The following is a 24,058-nucleotide window of genomic DNA, read 5'->3' as shown; positions in this document are numbered from 1 at the left end:
CTAAATGCATTTTTGCTGATCAGCCCTGAAGTGATAAGTTTTTAAGGATTTATTTAGAGATAAGAAAAGGAATATGGGATATTGGAAGAATAAATCTTTTGCATTGTTTTAAGAGAAGGTGATAAGTTACTAAAATTGTTTATACTCATGATGATGAAGGGGCAAGTAATTTTTATATATTTCTTTTCCTTTGTTACATTTTTTTCTGCACCTTATACCAATGATGGCAAACCTTTTCAGCACCAAATGCCAAAAAGGGAGCATGCATGCCCTCGTCTGGGACGCAACCTGGAAGAGGAGCTGCCCAAGGAGCATGCGCGCACCGGGAAATGAATTTCTAATTTTCAGCATGCACACTTTTGGTTTTTAGCGTGCATGCGCACGCGATGATCAACTGGCCGGCGTGCATGCACAAGCCAGAAAATGGAAAACCGGCTCTTCAGTTTCTGGCACTGTTGCAAGCATGAGGCCAGATGATCATCCCACATGCATGAACGCCAGAAACCCAGAAGAGGAATGGATGAAGCCTCATGTGCCAGGCAACATGGCTCTGTGTGCCACTTCAGACACATGTGCCATAGGTTTGCCATCACAGCCTTATACAATATATTTTCTTTTTTCTTTTTTATTAGTTTTTTATCAGTTTTTTTACCAGTTGAAATTTTTAATAATATTCCTATTTTTTTTAAAAAAAAGAACAATGTACTCTCAGATTATACAAATATTAAGCCACTTCAGATATACACCTGTTGTGACTCAGCAGAAGTCTCCTGTGAGTCTTTTCGGGATGCAAGATTAACAATGCAGCTGGGGCTCGTTAGTGGCGTCTTTTGGTGATAAAAGGACGGATGGTGCCACGCCCTGGTTGCAGGAATCAATGTTCATTCAATGTTCATTGATCATCAGTCGTAGTTTATTTGAAAGACACTTGGAGAAGTGATTTGCTTTTTGTAACCCTGATTCAAGGAGACACTTGGAGAAGTGCATTGCTTTGTAAGAGTTTTGTTTGGTATTCTGTTATCTCGTCAGAGACTTTATTTATGTTTATTTTTGGGCTCGCAGCCAGTCTGAGCCGAGAACTGATAAAGTGAGTTCCTTTTACGTTTTTCTGCCTGTCGTCTGTTAACAAGCGGAGAAGGGGGGACAGAACAACACCTTGATTTTATTTTGTTGTACCAACCCAGTGGACAGATTTACTGACATAATGATGGGCACAACAAGCAGCAAAAATAATATATACACCAAGATTTCATGAATTATCATCCTAGTGCTACTATACTACAGCCAGTATGGATTTGCTGTTGTAAATTAGTTAAAGTTGGAGCTTGAAACTCCTACTTTAACGTTAGCAGTAATGTTTAGATGCTGCTATCTTGTGAATGTATGAATGTATATTTGGGATGGAGAGAGTGTATTATTATGTTCTGTGGCTCCAATCTAGCTCTAGTAATACTAGTTCCCCGACAGAAGTAAATCCAAACAGGTGCACTTTCTCCCAGCCATACAACATCATATGTGTTCCTTGGATTCAAGCCATCATCTGCACATGCAGATCCATCATAGGTCTGTGAAAAACATGTGAGATTTAGGTACAAATTGAATTGCACTGTAGAATTAAAAATGGAATGGGAGCAAAATAAAAATGCTGCCAAGAACATATGGAACTCTGTGGCCAGCTTAAAGTGCATACATAATTTTCTTCGCAATAATTAGCTGCTTTGATTTATGCTGGTTGAGCAACAGTACATAGTCATTCAGTGCAACAGAAGAGTTGACATTCAGCGAGCCTGAAATTTCTATTGAAATGGGGCTCAAAAGAAATGCAGCAAATCCAGAAAAGCTTTATTTTTGTCATAATAAAAGTTATCTTAGCTTGAAAACCATGCCTGATTTTTTGAAGCTAAATAATTTAAAACAGCTTAATTTAAGCAATGGATTTCCATAGGAAAAAATTTTCTTTTTTATTATTTCTCTATAACTTTCTGAAACTAAAGACTGTTATACACTACAGGAATCAGAGGAAGTGCTCTTCTTGTACTTTAAGAATGAGCATATGGCTGCTTGCGCCGACATCAAAAATAAAGAGCTTGCACTAATATAATAATCTTGACAAATCTAAATAAGAAGCTGAGCTACCCGTCAGCCTGCCTCCTTTTCTTTGCAATTATCTTTTCTCGCTGTCTACATAACGCCGGTTTGTTTGTTTATAACAATTTGTTGACATTCAACCCTTGCTAAGCTTGTTAATCTTTATTTATTTATTTATTTATTTATTTATTTATTTATTTATTGTCTTTTCATATAAACCTTCAACTTCAGTTTAGTTTAGGATTTGGGGGTGGGGAGGGTATATACTGCTGATTCTGAGCAAATAAATTGATACACATCATATGGTTCACGCTAGGAAATTTTCCTATGGATAGATCAGTTAAAAGTGAGCAAGTGCCTATGAAGAAAAGGGAAGGCTTGTGATTAGGAAGTTCAGATAGTTATATTTCAGACTTAATTAATAAAACTTTGAAAAGCAGGAACCAGTAGATTTGGAGGAAGTTAGCATTAGCATCAATGAGCAAAATAATCCTACAGTTCTCATATTGTGACTGGCTCATAGTGATGTGAGTGATATTGCTCTACTAAAAGTTAAGTATAATTTTGGGCCTATCCCTGGCCATGGAGAAATCTATGAACAAAATGTTGGAAGAGAAAGCAAAGATGTGTGCCTCTTTCATATCTAGGATTCTTTTTTCCTGGACAGGATTAGCATAAATGTAGATCCCTTCTAGATTTGAATAGAATAGAATAGAATAGAATAGAATAGAATAGAATAGAATTGAATTGAATTGAATTGAATTGAATTGAATTGAATTGAATTGAATTGAATTCTTTATTTGCCAATGTGATTGGACACACAAGGAATTTGTCTTTGGTGCATATGCTCTCAGTGTACATAACAAGACAAAATACATTCATCAAGAATCATAAGGTACAACACTTAATGATAGTCATAGGGTACAAGTAGAATAGAATCTGGGTGAAGCAAATAAATAAATAAAAGGAACTGGCAGGAAAGAATTCATGAAATACAAGAGATTTTATCATGAGATCCCACAGAAAAAACATACACTACCTGTTCTTTTCCAAAGGACCAAATAGCATATAATCTAATTAATCTCCTATCTATAGTGGTATCTTTTAACTGTGACATGTCATCCTCAAATAATGAAAAAAATTGTTGCTTAGATGATGGAGCAAAATTTTTATTGGTCTAGGAATCATAACTTAAACCATTCAAATTGTAAAAGTTGATTTAAATTAAATAATGGGGGGGGATCAAATATATGTGAAAGAAAATGCATTGGACATATTAGCTGTGTTTGAACTTTGAATTACATTTAAGTTTCTAGCTATTTTCTAGACAGTTACCTTTCAGGAAGTTAACAGTAGAGGTATTCTGTCATTGGCAGGGAATTGGATTTGAATTTTCCATTTCTACATTCTTTTCAAATCTAATATTTTAGAATTTTACACTGTAGAAGGGTAAAAGGCTTCACTCAAATTATCATGAAATATAGCAACCTTCTGCCACTTTCCAATCTTCCTCAAATATCATTTCCCCACACGACATTGACCTGCTCCTCAGTTGTGTTTTCCTAAAATCAGTCTACCACTTTAACAGTAACTTTCATGATTGAACTTGAACCTCTTTGTTTGTTTGTTGTGACTGTATGTTTGTAGATAATATTGGGCTTGAAAAACATTTCCATCAAGATTTTAACCACTTAATTTTATAAAATTCAGTATTACTGTGAATCAAAATTGCCACTTTTGGTCCAAAGAAGTTCTTGGATTCACAGCCCCTCTGGCTGGCCTTTGTTTACATTACTAAGAACATGTGCATTCTTTGTAGCATCACTTTGTCTGGTAACAGATTTTTAGCTGATGCATCCAATTATGCCTTTTGTGTGGCGGATTAAAGAGACATCTACCCTTGACAGTCTCATCTGAGACATTATTTTATATGGAGTCTGTACTTCTAGCATGCAAATGTAAAATTCTTGATGCAGAGAAGGGTTATGCACAAGCTAGAACAATCTTATAAAATCAAAACAGTAGGATAAATGCAAAAATTATATGCACATGCAGTGACACACAAACAATGTTTTAAACCTGACTTGGATGGCATTTAAGGTCACAAGAGGCAATCTTAGTGATACTGAAATCTTTTAATCTCATTTACAGATTATTTCATCCACAAGTTCCCAAGAGCTAAGAAAGGATTTCATTCCCATATCTTTATTATTTCATTGACTGTTGACAGTATAATGTAATGTACGTTTTATTAACTTTAAATCACTTTTCCCTCACTTGGGTAACTACAAATACAGAGATATGCAAATAAGCTTAATAATCTTCTGAAATATATACCGATCAGATCTACAATCTTTGTTTCACTTCATTTGGACAGTATTAATACCTTTGGGACGGGAAGCAGTTTTAATGTTCCTAGTAACATATACATAAATCATTAACAGCAATGAAGCATTGTTCTTTGTGATACTGTGGGAACATAATTATTAGTGGATTGATATCCAAACAACAATGTATTGAAATAGAAGCATTTAGGATTAAAACGAAAAGTTATGCAACTTCATAATAGGAGAAAGCCGGAATGCTTTCCGATTCGTTAAGACTGCTGCTATTTTGATCTAGTATAGGCTTCATTGGAGTTATTATTAGGGAGAGGAAAGCAGCCATCTTGGCAGACCCTCAGAATAGGGAGAAGTGGTCAGTTGTAGGAATGAGATTTAGGTATGACATGTGACTGATCTGTACTTCCTAAGCTAGGATGCCATTTCATCATCAGTCTCAAAGTAAGATTCAGTTAATAATCTTGTTGACTTTTGTATGACCTTTCCAAAGGGGAAAAAAAACTGGTACTGGTCCAATATTTGCTTTAACACATATCAGGTGCTGAAAAATTATAACCGATAATCTTCAACAAAAGCATACTGAAGGTTATGGAAAGTTGTAATTTCAAGTCAGATCTTGATCAGCCAAATGTTGGAAAACTGCTGGTGCAGTACTCCTACAGAGGTGGGTTCCTACCAGTTCGCACCTATTCGGTAGAACTGGTTCATCAAATCTACCGAACCGGTTAGAGGAGGTTCCACCAGTGGACCCAGAAAGCAGGCCACACCTACAGAAGAGGTTCCAAAAAATTTTGAAACCCACCACTGGTCCTTGGATATGATTATTCTACACTATCATGCTCATACTTATAAAACTCAGTGCCTCTGTGAAAGGTAAGGATGACTACTGCGTTTGTGGTGCAATCAGAACATTGCGTGTGTTGAAGTTGTTTTAACGCAAACCAAAGATGCCTTTTTAAAAACAGGTTTACATCATATTCTTATGCATGCCAGTGCTGTGTTAGGTAATTTAAGGTGGTTCTGACAAGTGTTGTCGGCATCTTCATATCCAGTCACATAGGCAGCAAGCCACTCCCATCCGGTCACATGGGCAGCAAGCCACTCCCACAAAGGAGGCCACACCCACAGAGTATGTTTGAACAATTTTTGAAACCCACCACTGTACTCCTGCTACACCTACTCCTACACCTACAGAGTAGAAACAAATCACTGTATTTCTTCAGCCCTCCTGGATAAACCAGACAGAAAACACCACTAGATAAGTTAATTCTACTTTATTGCAACACTACATTAACAAAGTCTTGCAAATCTGAAGGTAGAAACATCCCACTGCCAATTTTAACTGACTTAAGCTTAGCCACTTCCTAAGTTTTTTCCCCAGATCATTAATCCACTGGGGGCTCCTAGGTCTCTTTTCTGATTCCTGGGCAGCATCCCTTTTCCACATTCCCTCAAAGTTATCCATACATTCCATTATACCTTCTCAGTGCAGGGACTTTAACTTCAAACTCAAATCTAATTCCTCAGGAGAAAGCAGACATGGCTTAAAGAATCAGCATCCTGTTTGGTTAATACACATTTCTATTATACTTTGATAATTTGGTGTAGTAGTTATGATACCAGGTTAGGGTTATCAGGAGACCATAAGTTGTAGTTCTACTTTAAACACAAAACCAACTGGGAATCAGCCACTCTCACTGAGCCCTAGGAAGGAGGCAATGCAAACCCCTTTCAAAAGATCTTGCCAAGAAAACTGCAGGACTATTCCAGACAGTTGCCAAGAGTCAAAAACTCACTCAAAGGCACATCCACACATACACAAAAATGATTACATTTTGTAGCTTACTGGTAGTTCTCTTATACTTTAGGCAAGCACTCATAGAAGGCCATGGCATCCTGACCAATTGGGGAGTTGGATTCCCAGATGTAAAAATCCACTTGCCTAGATGTTCAGCACCAAGGATGGGCAATGAAAGGCCGCTGGATTTCTGGAAGTTCTTGGTCTAATATAGCACTTCATGCCTTTCCTCAAAAATCTCATTTTACCGTAAGCAGGGCTGTTCAACCGAACAGAATCATTTACCTTTATGTAACATTGTCAATATAAACCAACCATGGATTGTTCCTCATAGTACGAGATTGTCATGTATCATTTTATGAGTAGAAAAATACACCAAAGGAGAGCAGATGATATGAATCGTGTCCTAGCACTTTGGAGAAGCCATGCAATGGCTATTTAGACTTCATGTTGTTTTAATTTACCTCCACTGTCATTTGTGCAAGGGAACCATTCATGTCTCACAGTGACATTACGATCTCACAGAAGCGGTTTCATTGCTAAAGAGGCTCAATGTAATTCTGATACTGTTGTAGAGAAAATGGACTTCAGGACATTTTGGAGATCCAGAGACAGCGACACGCCGATAAACTGCAGAATGTTCTGCCATTTCATATTACAGGCGAATAAAAGATTGACAAAAGGGGGCAGGTTTATGAATAACCTTATACTGCTAAAAAAATATTTTCATTGAATTTTATAGTTGTAGCATGAAGAGATGTAACAGCGTTCTGTGCGCCTTTGGCATTTATTAATGCCAGCCACATGACACAGAGATGTCTTCGGATAGCGCTGGCTCTTCGGCTTTAAAATGAAGATGACTACTGCCCCCTAGAGGTGAGAACAACAAGCACATATGTGCGAGGGGAACCTTTACCTTACTGTTACCTTTTAACATGATGTTAAAAGGTATGTTAGATGTTACCTAGTTGGCTAATGAAACATCTGCAAATAACAACCAAGCTCAGGGAGCATCAAGGACTCCACAGTTAGCAATAGCAGTTAGACTTATATACCGCTTCATAGGGCTTTCAGCCCTCTCTAAGCGGTTTACAGAGTCAGCATATTGCCCCCAACAACAATCCGGGTCCTCATTTTACCCACCTCGGAAGGATGGAAGGCTGAGTCAACCTTGAGCCGGTGAGATTTGAACAGCCGAACTGCAGAACTGCAGTCAGCTGAAGTAGCCTGCAGTGCTGCACTCTAACCACTGCGCCACCTCGGCTCTGAGTTCAACCTCAGCTATGTATATTCTCTTCTGTAAGAACAATTAGATACTGTACTATCAGTATATTTCTTAATGTGAATGATCAACACATAGACAAGAACATCGTCTACCGTTCCTCCAATATTATAGATTAATCATATGAACAATGTCCTACGGTAGCTAATAATGACAACTATAAAATGCAACAAAATGTGAACCTAGGATAACAAATATATCTTAATAAAAATTTTGACTAAGTTTTATTCTCAAACACAGTTATATATTTTGTTAAAATGTTTAATGTTGATATGCTATTAAATTTTAACATTCCATTAAAAATAAAGTAATGTATGTCACAGAAAGGAAAAAAATAAGTAGTCAGTTAATCATTGAGTTCAAAGGAAAAGTCCACATATTTTTTAATCCAGGACTGTCAAACTCCCAGCCAACACTGGCCAAGCCCACACCCAGTTTAATGAAGGGGGGGGAGAATCCCAATATATCACGTGATGCCTCCATGACGACATGAATTTGACATCCCTGGTTTAATCTAAATTAAATTAAACAAGATATCATAACTGTTCTTTTTGCTGCTTATAATGTCAAGGCCCTAAGACAGATTTTCTTATTTTAAATGTGTTCAAATAGCTCATTGTATAACAACACATGAATTATTATTTATCCTAGGAATTTTACAACTTTTTTTTTAGCTTTAGAAAATATTTAATGCTTTGCTTAAATAAAGCATTGGTTTCACTGCATTTTCAACAGCATAAATGAAATGAGGCCATTTCTAAAATATCATTTCTTGTTGAAAAAGATGCAATCTAAAATGCTATTGATGTTAGGGTTTTTTAAATATCTCTTTAAGTGGATAAGTAAAACACGCAAAGCAAAAAGCAAAATCAAAGAAAAGGTACATATAACATATGGATACACACAGAGGATTTGGGTAAAATGCCTGAGCTTGCCTTGCTGTGTGATATGTTGTATATGAGGGAACCACTCCTGTTTGAATTTAGACATACCTTTATTGGTAAATATACACAGTTAATTTTCCCACTGACAGTTATTGTTCAATTTTAGTCTCCCGATCAGGCATTGATGGCAAGATTCCATTTTTTTTAATGATGTGTCAGATTGATTCTTCTGACCATCAGTCTATATCTTAGCAAAGATGATGCTTTTTATTTATATTCTCTGGGATCCTATGCAATAAAAATATGTGTGGTTTTAATTCTATTTTCAGATTTTTGAACTTTTTGTTGTTTTTCAATATATTTTAATTGCTTCACAGATACTTCCTATTAATTTAAAATTAGCATAGCATTAAAGTGGAATTGGAGACAGATACTGCACCCTTCAAACTATTCTTGATCTCAGCTCTCATCAACTTTTGTGAAAATTCTGGGTGCACTGAGACAGTTTGATAGCAACATACAATTCATTCAGTCTGGACTACAGGCCACCACTCCTTCTGTAGACAATTCCCCTTGCGGCTGTGACCTCCCACTCTTCCAATTGCTTTCTTTCCTGTTGCCTGATCACATTGGGCACACACACAAACATATATGAGCACAAGGTTGAATTATTATTATTTTTAATTTGTTGAAGTAATATGAAGTAGCCAGTCAAAGTGCAAGGGTTGCCTAGAAGGAAATGAAAGCAGACAGCAGCATTTGAAAGCTAAGCAGGAATGTGTACAGAGTGGTTTCATTTAAAGCAGGTAGGCAGTTTGGTGTAGTGGTTAAGTCACAAGGCTAGAAACCAGGAGACTGTGAGTTCTACTCCTGCCTTAGGCATGAAAAGCAAGCAGTCACTCTCTCTCTCAACCCATCCCACCTCACAGAGTTGTTGGGGAGGTGGGGAGTAGGAAGAGAAAGGAGTATTAGGTATGTTTGCTTACAGGGGTGGGTTCCTGCCAGTTCTAACCTCTTCTATAGAAGAGATTCCACAAATCTACAGTGCCATTTAGAAACGGTTCCAGCTCCCTCCCCCCGCCCATCTGCACATCATCAAGATGAAGAGCAAGAGGAGGAATTCTGGGACTTGAAGCCCACAAGTCTTAAAGCTGTCAAGTTTGAACACCCCTGGGGTTTTTTTTCTAAAGGGTTAGGGCTGCAAAGGTCTTGTAACTTGACAGCTTTAAGACTTGCGTGCTTCAAATGCCAGAGTTTCTGAGCCAACATTTTGGTTGCTAAGCAAGAGCGTTGTTAAATGAGTTTCACCACATTTTGCAAGTTGGCCATGCCCACCCAGTCATATGACTGCCAAGCCACTCCCACTCAATCACACATGGCTGGCAAGCCACTCCCACCCAGTCACATGGCCAGCAAGCCACTCCCACAAAGCAGGCCACACCTACAGGTTCTAAAAAAAAATTGAAACCCACCACTGGTTTGTTACCTTGAGTTATTTATAAAAAAAAATACTAAAGGCGGGATCAAAAAATACCTTGAAAAATAGACAACTGTCAACCATTCCTGCCTCCAAAAAAGGATTGCTGGGCCCTATTTGTAGTGGGGCAACATTGGAATGCAAAGAAACCCAATGTAAAGAGTTGAACATTGCCTCCTGTTTAAGCCTTTAAAATCACAAGGTGTTATGTGTCTCTAGCTATGCCCTACTAATGGCACTAAACTAAAGCTGTAATTCCCAGTCAGTGAGTTCTTCTTTATAACAAACTCCTGTCTCTTTACGCTTCCAAACAGCTCATCTTGAAAATGCCACAATCACTTTATAGAATAGAATTTTTTATTGGCCAAGTGTGATTGGACACACAAGGAATTTGTCTTTGGTGCATATGCTCTCAGTGTTCAATGCAAGCCCAGCCATACAATACCACATGGAAGTCATGAAAAATATTCTTCATTGTAGTTCTGCTGTAAGTATCACTCAGGATATGGCAGGAAAACGCCTAATGTTCCAAAAGTGCAATTTTATGAAAACTAGTGTGTGCACACATGCACGCACACGTACACACATATACACACACAAATGGGCCTGTATAATATGACTATCTTATATCACTTGATATTTTTAACTATCATGGCTTCTCCCAAACAATCACTGCAACTGTAGTTTGGTAAGAGTGCTAAGAATTCTTTATTAGAAAGCTCTCTGTTGTCAAGTTAAATTTACCAGAGTTTCCCTGATGCAGGGGAATGGAGAATTAATTACAAAGGCTGTGCAAACTATGGGTGAGAGATGCATCAGAAAACAAATGAAGTGCTTCTCTGAAGTCAATGCATTGAGTATGGGGGGATGGGGATTGCATCACTTAAAGGTTCAATAGGCTGCTTCAAAGCCCTTTCCCAGTCTTCTGAGCATCCAGCAAAGTGGACCTTGAAAATTCTGGCAGAAAGGAGTTTGATACATGCACACATAGCCAAGGGCCTCAGAGCTATCATGCCCTGTCTCTGAGAATGGTAATCATCTCAATGCTGCCAACTGCTTGCTTCATAAGCTGCATTTGGTCTGCCCAAGCTTTAACTATATCTTGGGGGAAGTCCATTTGAATGTCTTAAATTTGTAAAAGAGACCTATATTAGTCAAGGGAAGGAGAAGGAAAGAGAGAGGGGGGAAGGAGGGAAGGGAGGAAGGGAGGAAGGAAGGAAGGAAGGAAGAGGGAAGGGGGAAGGAGGGAGGCACTTTCTACTTTCCTGGGAGATGGGAGGGGAAACTTATGGTTCTGATTCAAATTGATCATTGGAGAAAGGATTCAGAACCAGATTTTCTTAACACCTTTTGTCTTCGACCACCAGCACACACAGACTTGGCGAATTGCAGCTATCATGTATATTTCATTGTCTGTATTACTGAGAAGTGAACTCAGCAGTTTTGCATTTACTTGTTGATGTATAAACCAATCAAACTTTTAGCAGCATGTTTGAATATACACAATTCACTTCCTATAATTAGAAAGGAACTGAAGTGTTACATCATATCGATCTGACCCACCCAAATGTATCTGCTGGACATGCATTCTGGCCATAAAGTGACCCTTGGCACATAGACATACATGGAGTGTCTTACAGTATATATAGCAATAGCAATAGCAGTTAGACTTATATACCGCTTCATAGGGCTTTCAGCCCTCTCTAAGGGTTTACAGAGTCAGCATATTGCCCCCAACAACAATCCGGGTCCTCATTTTACCCACCTCGGAAGGATGGAAGGCTGAGTCAACCCTGAGCCGGTGAGATTTGAACAGCCGAACAGCCGAACTGCAGAACTGCAGTCAGCTGAAGTAGCCTGCAGTGCTGCATTTAACCACTGCACCACCTCGGCTCTCTGTGCCTCTGTGCAGAATCCCCAAGCTTGGTCAAACACTCTTGTCTTCCCAATCTGGAAGCTAATTCTTGATCTGAACTTGGCCAAGCAAAATAAGTCCAAGACATCTAAATCTATGTATGAAATGTATATCTAAGAGGAGAACTAAATATATTTGTGGAGGCCTGCATATGCTATTTCTGTAATACTTTCATTGAGCTGAAGTTATTTAGCAATTCAACCAACATTCTGCAATGGAGAGCAACTTGTTTAAAAATTAAATAAAGATTAGAAATATATATATAGGTATTACATTATAATCGTTCATTATAAAATATCATTGGGGAAGCAAACAAAAAACAAAAAACAACCCCAATAGAGTCTGATTCCATTGTGCAAAGCTTAGTTTGCTCTACAAATTCATTTTCTGTGCAAGTAGAGAGAAATTGGAGACAATATTTGATTGAATAATTGATTTTCATCTCCATAACAGTGAAGATCTGGCTAATAATGGCCAACCCACACTATCAGAATATTATTGCACAGATTTAAATAAATGCTCACCATCCAAAGGTGACACTTCATAAATTTTGCCTGTGTTTTTTTTAAGCCCATAGCCTTTTATACATTTTGCTGACAGAAAAACAGAAAGTCAATACTTTTGCTGCCATATTGCTTTACCTTGAATGAAAGTGTTGTCAGGTGACATTAGCAAAAGCACAGGATATACATACACTCTGTAATGTGCACAATTGCATGGTGGTATCATGAACAGTTCAAATTTTGTTTAACAAAATACATTTTGACTCTGTCACCTACTGCAAGCTTGAAAAAAAATAGGTAAGTAAATACTCTCCAACTTCAATATTTATTTCAGCAGCATGGACAGGCTAAAGCATTTTCAAATTGTTTACAAAGACCTATATAAAGAAATAAATAAGTAGTTTGGAATAGCTCTCACCAAAATTTGGATTCTTCTAGAGTTTAGTATAAAATGGTGTTCAAAATTAACATTTTCCTGGCAAGATTAGGAGAAGAGCTCTAATCTTTTAAACGGTATCTTTATTATATTCTTTGCAGTGAAAAACCCAACTTCATTGTTATGTTCTAATTGTTCTGTGGGGTTTTTTTTTTCATTTTTTGTTTCTGCCAAGTTAGATTGATCTTTTCTCCTAATCATCTTAATAGTTGAAAAGTTTCAGAGTGCTGGTGTGATGTGGCTGTTATAACTTTGCCATCATAGTTACTTAAAATGGATTTTGATGTTTCAAAATTACCTTGCATTTTGCCCATTAGAACATTGTAAATAATAAATAATAAATCCTTCAGGGCCACAATGACATTAGCCAAATTATAGTCCTGTATCCACAATGACATTAGCCAAATTATAGTCCTTGCATACTTCTTCCTTCTCTACATACAGAACACCTGCAATATAATTTCAGTTTACCATTTTATTTTCTCCCCCTGATTGGGTAAATACATCATGCTAAGTCATAAAGGCTGGATGAAAGAAGCTGTGAAAATTTGTCTATTGTGGTTTTAAATCAAGATTCCATCCTTACATATTGGTGAATTCAGTCAACTGCAGTTAATTCAATAAACTATGGTTAAGCAATTTTTGTTTAGTATCACATATAAATCCATCCTACAACAGTGTGCTTTCAGTCTTGCATTATTTCAGCATCCATATAAGAAACTCTCCTATTTGTTAAAAATATCCCTGAAAAATTAGATATAAGTATAAGTATAATCTTTATTGTCATTGTACTTAAATACAACAAAATTGGTTCACATCATATATCACAAAGATATTTCACATCTTCACATTTTTTTCATTCTTTATACTATTACCATTTTAAACTAGCTTCTTTAGGTTGCTGAAGCCCAGCTGTTCATTTTAACAGGATGAGCATTTCCTGAAAACACAGTGAATATATTCTTCTAAATCCAATCCAAAAAGTTTTACTAACTTTAAAACGTTCACATGAGCACATTCATACAGCTCACTTTAAGTTTTATAAGTATACTTATCTCTGGATCAAACATTTGTGAAAATTTCATTGACTCTGATAAATGCCCAAATACATTAAATATTAGTTATATTTTCCTTATTATACACATTAACATATATAAGCAATGCTTATCCAGATGTTCAGGCTGCCACAAAAAAAGCAGGGAGACCCCCAGGGTATTTATTGCAAAGGTGATGTGGATGACTGTTAGACAAAATAGGATTGTAAATTTCTTCCCTGCAAAATTGTCAAATATATATACATATATATATCCATTTTGTGGGCATAACTCAGAGGTGGTATTCAGTAGGTTCTGATCAGTTCTGGAAAACCAGTAGCAGAAATTTAGAGTAGTTCGGAGAACGGGTAAATATCACCTCTGACTGGCCCCGCCCCCTTCTATTTTCTGCCTCCCGAGTCCCAGCTGATTGGGAGGGAATGGGGATTTTGCAGTAACCGTAAAACTTAAAAAAACTTTAACACATTGTGGCTATTTTCTCATTGGATATTGCTTTATACTTTATATTTTATCTTTGCACCAGGATTCTAATTGTTCTATTGCCCCTTCTCTTTTGGCTACAGAAAGATTGGCCTTTGTTATTAATACATTGAATACAATGGCTTCTATTGTATACATGCTCCAATGTAAAACTTGAAATCAATGTACCATTTTGTTTCCCTTTTAAAATATTTAGTTTTTTATTCAGAACAGCTCCCAATATAGCACAAAAATACCTAGTCACTAAAAGTTGTGCAGAATATATACACACTACTAAATAGCTATGAATCAGAGGTTTGCTCTTAGCATCAATTGGGATGGGAGATAGGATTTTTTTAAAAAATATTTTCATCAAAGTACTGCCAGTAAGTAAACAGAATAATCTAATTTGCAAGCAGGTGACCTGTATGTCTGGACATCACTGATTATTTAACTAATCAAATTATATTGTGTCATTTGATGAGATGATGTTCACACTGCTGTTTTTTCTACCAGATAAAATGAATTGATTCTAACCGGTATTACCTTTGTTAGTCATGAACTGCTACGCTGCACATCTGTCCAAGAGACACATGAAGATGTTTGCAAAATTCAATAGCACCCAGAGTTAGCTAAGAGTCCAGAGATGCACCTTTGAGTAAAAGGAGCTTTTGATTTACAAAGCTTTGTCAGTGTGGTATCAGTTCAAGTGTCAGAAGATTTTCCAGGTCCCAGTCACAAACAAGCCATAGAGACACTTGCAAAATTGTGTTGTGGTACATGTGCACATAGCTGGATGCATGAATCTATGTGCTTTAATTGAGTAACAAAATACGTGACATCCATGTAGACACATTCTGAAAGTTACACGTGTAAAATCCATGTGTACAGAGCTTTACTTAGTAATGCGTAAATTTAGTAATTTCTGTGTACAGCATATCATAAATTTAGATCCCAAGTTCTTATTCACAGAAGATGCAGATGTTTATTTTAAAGAAAAAGGTAAACATGAACAAAGTATTGGCGTGTTTGCTTTCAATAAAATAGGTCCATTTGTATGTGTGAGAGAAAGAGTACAGTGACTGTAAGATTGCAGTCTTGTGTAAAGACAATGGAAGGAGTGTATATCAAAAAGGGAATCTTGACACTATGTGTGATTCTGTAGATGACAGAATGACTAAAAAAAAGAAATTCTGTATGCCTATAAAATCAGATGTGTTGACTATGGAGGATCAAACCCCTAAGAAAATTCCCTGAAAAGTTTGGGGGGGGGGAATTGCCCCAAGTCTGTTAGCTGAAAGTGTTTAAATCAAAGGAGCATTGTAATTTGAAGTCCCTTTTTACTTCTCAGATTGTCTATTCCTCTTGTAGCCTGCCAATCCCTCAACATTTTTCATAATGGGACTGGGTACTTTTCTCAAGTCTCCCTTTTTTTTCCCAAACAAAATGCCTTAAAACTATTTTTTTTATAAAATGTAAATCAGGAGTAAAAAGCCTGAGCTGCTTGAAAAGTTTGGATCCCCCTCCCTCTTCTGATCCTTGTGGTTGCCTTGAAGCTACAAGGCTAATACACGTGTAAGCCCTGGCTGAAGAACCCCAAGGGGCTTTCTTTGGAGAAGATTGACAGCTCTTCCTTTGGCTACCATCTCAGGGAGACGGTTGCTGTCCAAGCTATTGCCACCATGCAAGTTTCCTTCCTGGCTCCCCCAGCCCCAAAGCCTTTAACGCGCTGCCATCTTTTATGACCCAGAATCACGACCAGCGGTCTCGCCAGGACCTCTTGGTATTCCACAGTAAGGACCTCCGGCGTTGGGCCTTCGATCCCGGAACTCGATCCTGCGTGTCTCTCCCGCCCCCCCCCCGCCTTCCCCGCCTGAAAGGAAGTCTTTGCCCCCGCCCCCCCCAGCCAGGCAAAAGGGAGCCTGCAAAAGTTGGCCGGGGCGTCGGTGGCGATCGCGGAGGTGACGGGCGGTGCGCCTCTTCCCCAGGGAGATCCAGGGAGGGGGGTCTCCTGGCGGGGAACCGGGAGGGGGAGCGAGGACAGGCTGGAGAAGGAGGCCGAAGAGGCGGCCGGCCAGCCCGGAGGAGAAGCGCGTCCCTGGGTGAAAACTGGATTCCCTGCAAGGGGCGGGGGGGGGAGGGCGGGAGGAGGGGGCGGAAGGCAGCAGGCAGGCAGAGCCGGCTGCGTTTGGAGGCGCTTCGGAGAACTGCAGGCGCATTCAAATCTCTCCCGCTCTGAACGGGTTTTGGTTCCAGCGATTCCCTAGGATCGCAGGCTCTGCCTCCGTTTTGTAACCCAACACACGGCTTTCCTGGAGAAACCTACGCGCGATCCGACTCGCTAACCTGACGTTATGCGGTTGCTGTTAATAACAATCAGTAATAATAATGCAATAAACGAGCGCCTGGAAGACATCGCTCAGATGGGAAGAGAGCTGGCTGGGGGCTGGAAAGAGAGGGGAGGGGCCGGAGCTGGAGGTGCGCCAATAACTTCTCATACTAAGTGGGAAGAAAATCCTCGGCAGGCGGCTGAGCTTTCGAGGTTTTTTTTTGGGGGGGGGGTTCTTTTTTTTTTTTTTACTAGAATGCAAAAGCTGGCTGCACCTCGGGACAGCTGGCGTGCAGGAACTAAACTTATTGGGTTTGTGTCCGCGATCTTCGCCCCTTTTCCACCGGCTCCCGGGTTCGTCTTCCGCGGCCACCGTCTGGAAACGGCCGTGGAGCGGGGTTAAAGGCAAAAGTAACCATACCCCACCGAATAGGAGCCGCTTACACCGAGCGCGATTTCCCTCCGCTCGCTCCAAGAGTCCACGTGTCTATCTCCACTTTCTGGCACCCGCGCTTATTATGGTTGAGCTAACGTCACGTCTGTCACCTCCGCCTGAGCAAAACAAAAACAACACACAGAGACACACACACACACAGAGACACACAAACACCCGCGGGAAACCCTGAGCGAGAGTTGCGGAGCGTGTGAATGCGCGTGGAGACGAAGGGTGGGGGTTTTGCGAGCCCGCGCTCGTGAAGACGCGCGGTGCGAGGCTGCAAAAGGCACACGCGTGGATTTTGGCTTTCTGTGGCTTTTCTGCGCGGCCGCTCGGCGTCTGTGCTAAGCACCCTGTAAACTAGATTCGCCTTTGACCTCCTCATCGCCTAGGCTTCCGACCTCTCGCATAATTGAGATTATTGATGGATTTATATAAATGGGCCCCGTGTTGAACGCGAATAGAGAATGTTTTGAAACCGTATTTCTTTCTCTCTCTCTCTTTTTCCTTTAAAAAAAACTCTGCTTCTCCGCGGCCCAGGAGGAAATATGCTATTTTATTATAAGGAGTTTCTCAATGTATTTCCCCCTAAAATATATGACGGGGGAGGTAGGGTTGTTCCCCCTCCTCCTATCTTTCTTAGTCGACCCCCCCTTCCCCTCGTGATGTTTTCTTTTTAAAAAAAATTAAAGACCTTCTCGTTTGTCTATCTAATATTTTGGGATTTGGGTCAGACGGCCAGCAGCTTCCTCCTCCTCCTCCTCCTCTTTTGCCCCCATCTACCCGAGTCCCCACCCTTTTCTTTTCATCATCAGCAAATAAAGATTAGGAGAGCAGATTATAGAGAGCATTTTCCGTCCTCGGCTGATCTTTATTCCACAGCTTTTGTGATGATATTGATGATGATGATCATGGCCAAGTGGACAGGTTGATTTTTGTGTTTGGAGCTAGTTATAAAGAATCAATATTATATCAAGGGGCAACTTTCGTGATAAAGGACTTTAACCACTCTGGCTATTCATCATAAGTCTGTAGCAAGCAGATAGGTCAAAAGAAATTATATTGCACTAAAGAGTGTGTCTTCTTATCTCTCCCATACCAGGGGAATAAGGGACAAGCCGATCGATACAGTAGCTGCCGTATACTTCTTGCAATTATCAATAGCTGATTTCGTCTTTTGAGGCCTGTGCATCTATTAATACCAGCTAATAAGAATCTCCTGAAAAACACATTTGCAACAAAATAGAAGCCGAGTTTTCCCACCAAAGGGCACGGGTCATACGGTGACTGAAATATAACTTATAACTTGCAAACAGATGCACATAAAACGTATGGCTTCGGAGGGAGGGGGGAGCGAAGGAAGAAAATCGCATATGTCTGTCTGTGGGGTGGAGGGGGGGGGGCAGAGAGGGAAAGAATATGCTAACATAATAGATTATGCGTGTGTGGAGACACAGAAAAACACTTCTCAGGGACCATTTCGTGTGGTGCACATGGGTATTTGTACGGATTGACACACGACTGCGTAGCATATCCTGAGAGTGGAGGGATAAATCCACACCCCTAGATACACTCACTGGGTGCAATTCTTTTTATTTATTTGCGGCCCGCGAATATGTGCCAAATCATAATGGCTTGGGAAGCGATTCCAGTTGGAAAACCCTTTGCACTGAATTCCAGGTAAGTATGTCTAACGTGGATTCAGTGTGAATCATTATGCCAGAATTAAGAGTCGGGGTCTCCCCATCGCACAAATCCCCCCCCCACACTCCTTACGGCTTAATCTATTTATGATGAAATCTGCAAACGATCAGAGGTTTCTTTTTATATGCGGAAAGGAAACCACAAACGCCCAGAAACGAAACATTTCGGAAGCTACGAGCAAGTAAGTGTACAGTAGCCCTTTCCTTACAGGGGGATTTTGATCGGTTTCCGTAAAGATTCTGTAATGTTATGGAAAGGGAAATTGTCTAGGCCGGCACTGAAGAGGCGAAAGTAAGATTTTGGGAAGTCTGAGTGCCGAAGAGGCTGCATCCATCTAACGGCAGATGTAGCTGCTTTCTGCCTAGGCGATAGGCTACTCTTTTCCCCCTTCTCCAAAAATCGTAACAGAAAGGAAACATCTTTATAATTGACATTTGACATGCCGTTTGGATTAAGCTGCGGTAGACCAAGCAGAGATTCCCCCTTTGATGGAAACATTTATCATCCTGATTGCTCCGGAGTGGAAGGTAGTGTTGTCAATTACCCCCTTCTCCCCCCCCCCCCGCAATATAATAATATTAATCTGCTAATATCTCCCGCTCAAAGGTGGACGGAGTTCCCGCGGGTTTTAAAAACCAGCCCCGCGGAGTTTTGGAAGGTTTAAGCGAGCGCGCACTCCCGAGAAGGAATCTTGACCCGCAAAGTTTTCCCAGGAAAAATAAAGGACGGGGTGTGGGAGGCCTGAGAAAGAGACTGGAGAGATGGAAAGAGAGAGAGACGATCTGGAGGGTGTTTGGAGGAAGACCAAAAAGAAAAAAGCGCCTAAAGCAAATTCTTACAATGGGGAAACTGGCTATCTACCCCACCCCTGTAAAGATCAAACCCGGTATCCCCCCCCCCCGCAAAAAATAGTCCCCGTGTCTGAGGATATCTCCGGGAACTGTCAAACCCACTTTTGGTACACGTGAGTCTCTCTCGGAAGGCGTTGGGGTTTTCCAACCAGAGTCTCGCGTTAGATAGCTAGTTATGCATATACACACGGGAGATTAAACTCTTTAGCCCTTTTCCTCTTGAGAAATCAATCTTGCAGATCGGCTGCCTTCCCCGCCCCCCTCCCTTTCCTGCCGCCGCCGCCGCCCTTCTCCTACCCCGCTTCCCAGTGCCACAAATAAACGGAAGCGGCTTAATTGTGTGCCCCATTAATGTTATAATAAAATACTGCCCTAATTGGAAAAATATTATTATTAAGCAGACAAAATGATTACGCGTCTCCTTTTCAGATGGAAACGCCGTCGCAGAAAGAAGGACAATTAACAGATTAGATTTAATTGCAGGGGGGGAGGGGAAGAAGCAAGTTTGGGTCTGATGAGGATTCCTTCCCCCCCCCATACACACACACCTATTAAGTATTGAGGTATCGCGTTTCCGTAGCGCCCCAGCCCCCCTCGAGGGGGTGAGGAATATGGATGCAAATGATATCCACACGTTCATGCTCCCTAGTTAGGTTTTACAGATTAGTCAGCCTCTTTTTCTGTGTCGAGGCTGGTGCTGTAATCCGCGTGCAGATGTTCAGTTAATCTACCGTCCAAAATAGGTTTGTACTGAGGAACACATTTGGCTTCTTTTATTTCGGCTTAAAGATTAAAAACGAAGGTTGGACAAAAGTTTCTGTATGGAAGAGGAGGGGGGGGGAACCACGCATACGTTTGGGCGTGCTTGCGCGCGCGTTGTACAGGCAGGGAAACCGGCTGAAAGGCTGTTAAGATTATAAAGTTGGAATTCTTGGCAGCCTAAGGTGGGTTTTCTGCTGCAAATACTCTTCCTGCCCACTAGACTAGCCGAATAAGCATCTCCGGATCCATGGATATTTACTCTCGAGTAAACACGCAGAGGATTGAGCTTGTAAATCAGCCTTTCAAAGTTTGAAGCCACCGGATTTGGCACATTTGCTTTCTAGCGAGATCTGAGAAAGTTTCGGGGAGGGGGGCAAGCAGGCAAGCAAGTGTGAGTTACAGAGGATGACTGATCCTGCACATAAAAGACTTTCCTCTGGAGGTGGCCCACCCCACCCCCAAATCCGAGGAAGGGGAAGGGGTGTTGTTTTGTCTTCCCGCCCCCAAGCGATTCAAAACTTCAGAAATCCTTAAACGCAGGGATTGCCCTCGCCCTTCTTCTTCTCTCTAGAAACAAACAAACAAACAGATTTTGTGCGCTTTAAAGCGAACCTCTCCAAATACAGTATGATCAATTCACAATCTGAAACTCTGCAAATGTTGCTCTGGCAAAAAAAAATATCTGCCAAGGATTCCTTTTTAAGTCATTTGTACATTGTGCATTCTGATTTGGACTTCCCCCCCCCCTTCCCCGTTTCCTTTTCTAAGCTTTGTCATTTTTTTAAAAAAAAATTTCCCATTTCTCTCCAAAATCGGGGTAGAATTTGTTTTCAAGGAAACAAAACAAGAGCGCCCGCTCCTTTTAAAATGAGGGGGATTTCCTTAAATCCAAAGAAGACTAGCCTTTGTGACTGGAGAGAAACTCTGGAGACCGTAAGAAACGACCTGGCCGGGTTGAAAATGGGCATCTATTTCCGTTCTAATAGGGCGGCTGGGAACAGCAGGTCTGTTGCCTCTGGAGGCAGAAGGTATCTCGAGGCACGCGCTAAGGCGAGGTTCAGTTCTTTTCTTGCAAATGGATGTCATTGACTCCAAGGGGCCTTCCCTTCCCCGTAAATGGGCTTAAGGTCCTCGCCAAACGAAAGAGCCAGGCCCCCCTTTCCGCCCTCTTCAGGGTGGTCGACAGAAACATCAGCCTGCCTTGAATTCTCCAGTCCCAGCTGAGAGGGCTTTGCAAAGCAGAGCCTGTTGCCCGCCTTCACCTGGACGCCCTTCCTAGCTCCCCCCTCCCCCCATTTTCACATGCCGGGACTGAAAGGGCCTGTTGGTGTGACAACACCCGCTCCAAAACTCTGGCCCTGATTTGTAGACCGCTCTCTCCTCTCCCAGCATCGTGGGAAATCGCCTCTCTTTCTGCCTCCCACCTGAGAAGAAAAGGATGCTAAGGATAACCCAGTCCGGAGGGCTAAATGCTGGATTTCCCTTCACGCTAATCCGCAGAACCATTTTTTTTAAAAAAAAAACGAAAACAAAAAAAAAACTAACGGCAGAATAAGGAACAGTGAAAGAGAAAGTCAAGAGAAGTGGGTTGGGAACCGAACTACACACGCCCCAAATTGCTACGCGGTGTGAAAATCAGAAGAAAGGCTATTTGGGGGAGGGGGTTACTTTCTCGGTATAGAGAGCCAAGAACTGGACCCGAGGGGCGGGAGGGATAAGTGTTAAATGAGCCTTTTTAGATTTGGAGGTCAAATCTAAATATTGACGCGGTCTGAAAACGTGCATGTCTCCTTTTTTTTTAAGGAGGAATGGGGAGAAAAAGCAACGCCATCGCAGAAAGCAGGTCACTCGAATCGAGAAGCGTAAATTTATGTTGTTTTACTACAAAAGGGCAGAGGGCGAGGCAAGAAAAGCCGAATAAGATGAACTCGCTGAATCATACGGTCTATAGGCAAAAAGTTTATCCAATAAAGCCAACGTCCCAGGAAGGGAAGCCAGTTTTGGACACCCTGAAGGGCCAGCGACAGATTGAACGAAAGCTAAAATAAAATAAAGTAAGCGGGGAGGGGTTGAGAGAAACCCCTTTTTACACAAACCCCCCTAAGGCCCCTTTCCCGCGAGGAGGGCGCTTGCTGCCTGACCTCCAGCGGGGCTACCCGGAGGGGAGAGGCTCAGGAAGTCCGCCATCCGCTTCTCGCGGAAAAGGATCCACCGGAGGTGGAGAGATATCAAATAGAAACCAGGGAAATTAAGCACTGATTGCAAAACACTGACACGGGGGTGGCAGGAGGAGTGTCGGTGCACAAGAGGGGAAGAAAGACCCTAAACAGGCCGGGGTGGGGAGAATTGCAGATTTTGTTGGGAGCGCTCGAAGGACCGGGACGCAGGCGAACGGGTCAGTGGATGTAGTAGCGATGCAGCCCGGTACCAGAGAGATGTCTTCAGCGTTACTTTTCCCTAAGAGACGGAAGAAGGGGAGAGGAGGAAAACTTGTGGTTCCAGGTCGCATTTCCCCTTTGGCTACCAGAAGCGATTCTAACTAAGCCAGCTTCCATTCTTTCTTTGCCCCGGCCAGCCACCACAAAACAGAGCGGGGACGGGGGGAGGGAAAGAGATCCAGGCCTGGGAAGGATCGGAAGTTAGGGCAGGGAATCCCTCCCTCTTCAAAGAGAGCGAGCGTAGCGGCTGGCCTCAAAAGCCACGGGTGGGCGAGGGTTTCTGGAGGGGCGCTCTCAGTGGCGGCTGGGCGACAGCGGCACCAGCGAAGGGTGGAGACGGAGGAGGAGGAGCCGCCGCTCCAGCCACGCCGCTCTCAAAACTTGAAAGTTTCTCTTGCCGAAATCAGCGACGCCCCGGCTGTGCGCATTCCTCCTTTCCCAGCGCGCGGGGAGGCATCGATTGGCGAGTGCCCGTGTGCCAAGCCGGCCTCGCACCCAATCCAGGCTGCGGGAGCGGCGAGGAGGAGAAGGAAAGCGGAGGGGGCCAGAGGAGGAAGGCGCGGCGACGGAGGCGAGGGGGATACCCTCCTCCGCCCAGCAGCACAACAATCAACACCTTCGCCCACCAACACACACACCCACTCCTCAAAGGCTCGCTGGGGGTCGCCGTCGGTGCTGGCTTCAGATTTTTTTTGCCGGGGAAAGCGGGATTGTCTCTTTCCAAACAAAAGCGAGATCCTTGGCACGGGAGGCGCAGCAACTCAACACGAGCAGGACAAGAAGAAGCCTGGAGGAGTGGCACCTAAAGGGGAGGGGGGCCGCGGAGAAACCTCGCCACCTGTCTCGGGCCGAGAGAGGCGGACCGGAGGGAGAGAGAAAAAAACTTCCGACCACCGGACAACAGGAAGTGCCCAGCTGCAGCTACAGCGGCGAGAACCAGGCGGCTCTGGACGAGAGAGGCTGCTAAAGCACAAAGAAGGGAGGTCGAACGCAAGAAGCGAAAGGCAGAGAAGTGCTCAAAGTCTCCGAGTTTGGCTGTTTTACTTTTTTCCCCCTCCTCTTCCTCCCCCACAAGAGAAACAGAAGCCGCTTCCGGGCCAGGCTTGAAGGAATAAACTACGGGAGACTAGGACGCGAAGATTTAGGCAGCGAAAGCAAAAGAGAGAAGGAGCGAAAATATATTGCTTGCTTTTCTTTTTTTTTAAAAGTCTCCCATCAAGGACATTTAGAGGCGCCGCAGAGAAACTTAAGCGCGATGAAGAATAACTTCTGGGTAAAAAGGAACCTGGAAAAAAGACA

The sequence above is a fragment of the Thamnophis elegans genome, chromosome 8 (assembly GCF_009769535.1).
Source record: "Thamnophis elegans isolate rThaEle1 chromosome 8, rThaEle1.pri, whole genome shotgun sequence".
NCBI lineage: Eukaryota > Metazoa > Chordata > Lepidosauria > Squamata > Colubridae > Thamnophis > Thamnophis elegans.
This window is presented reverse-complemented; position numbering follows the sequence as displayed.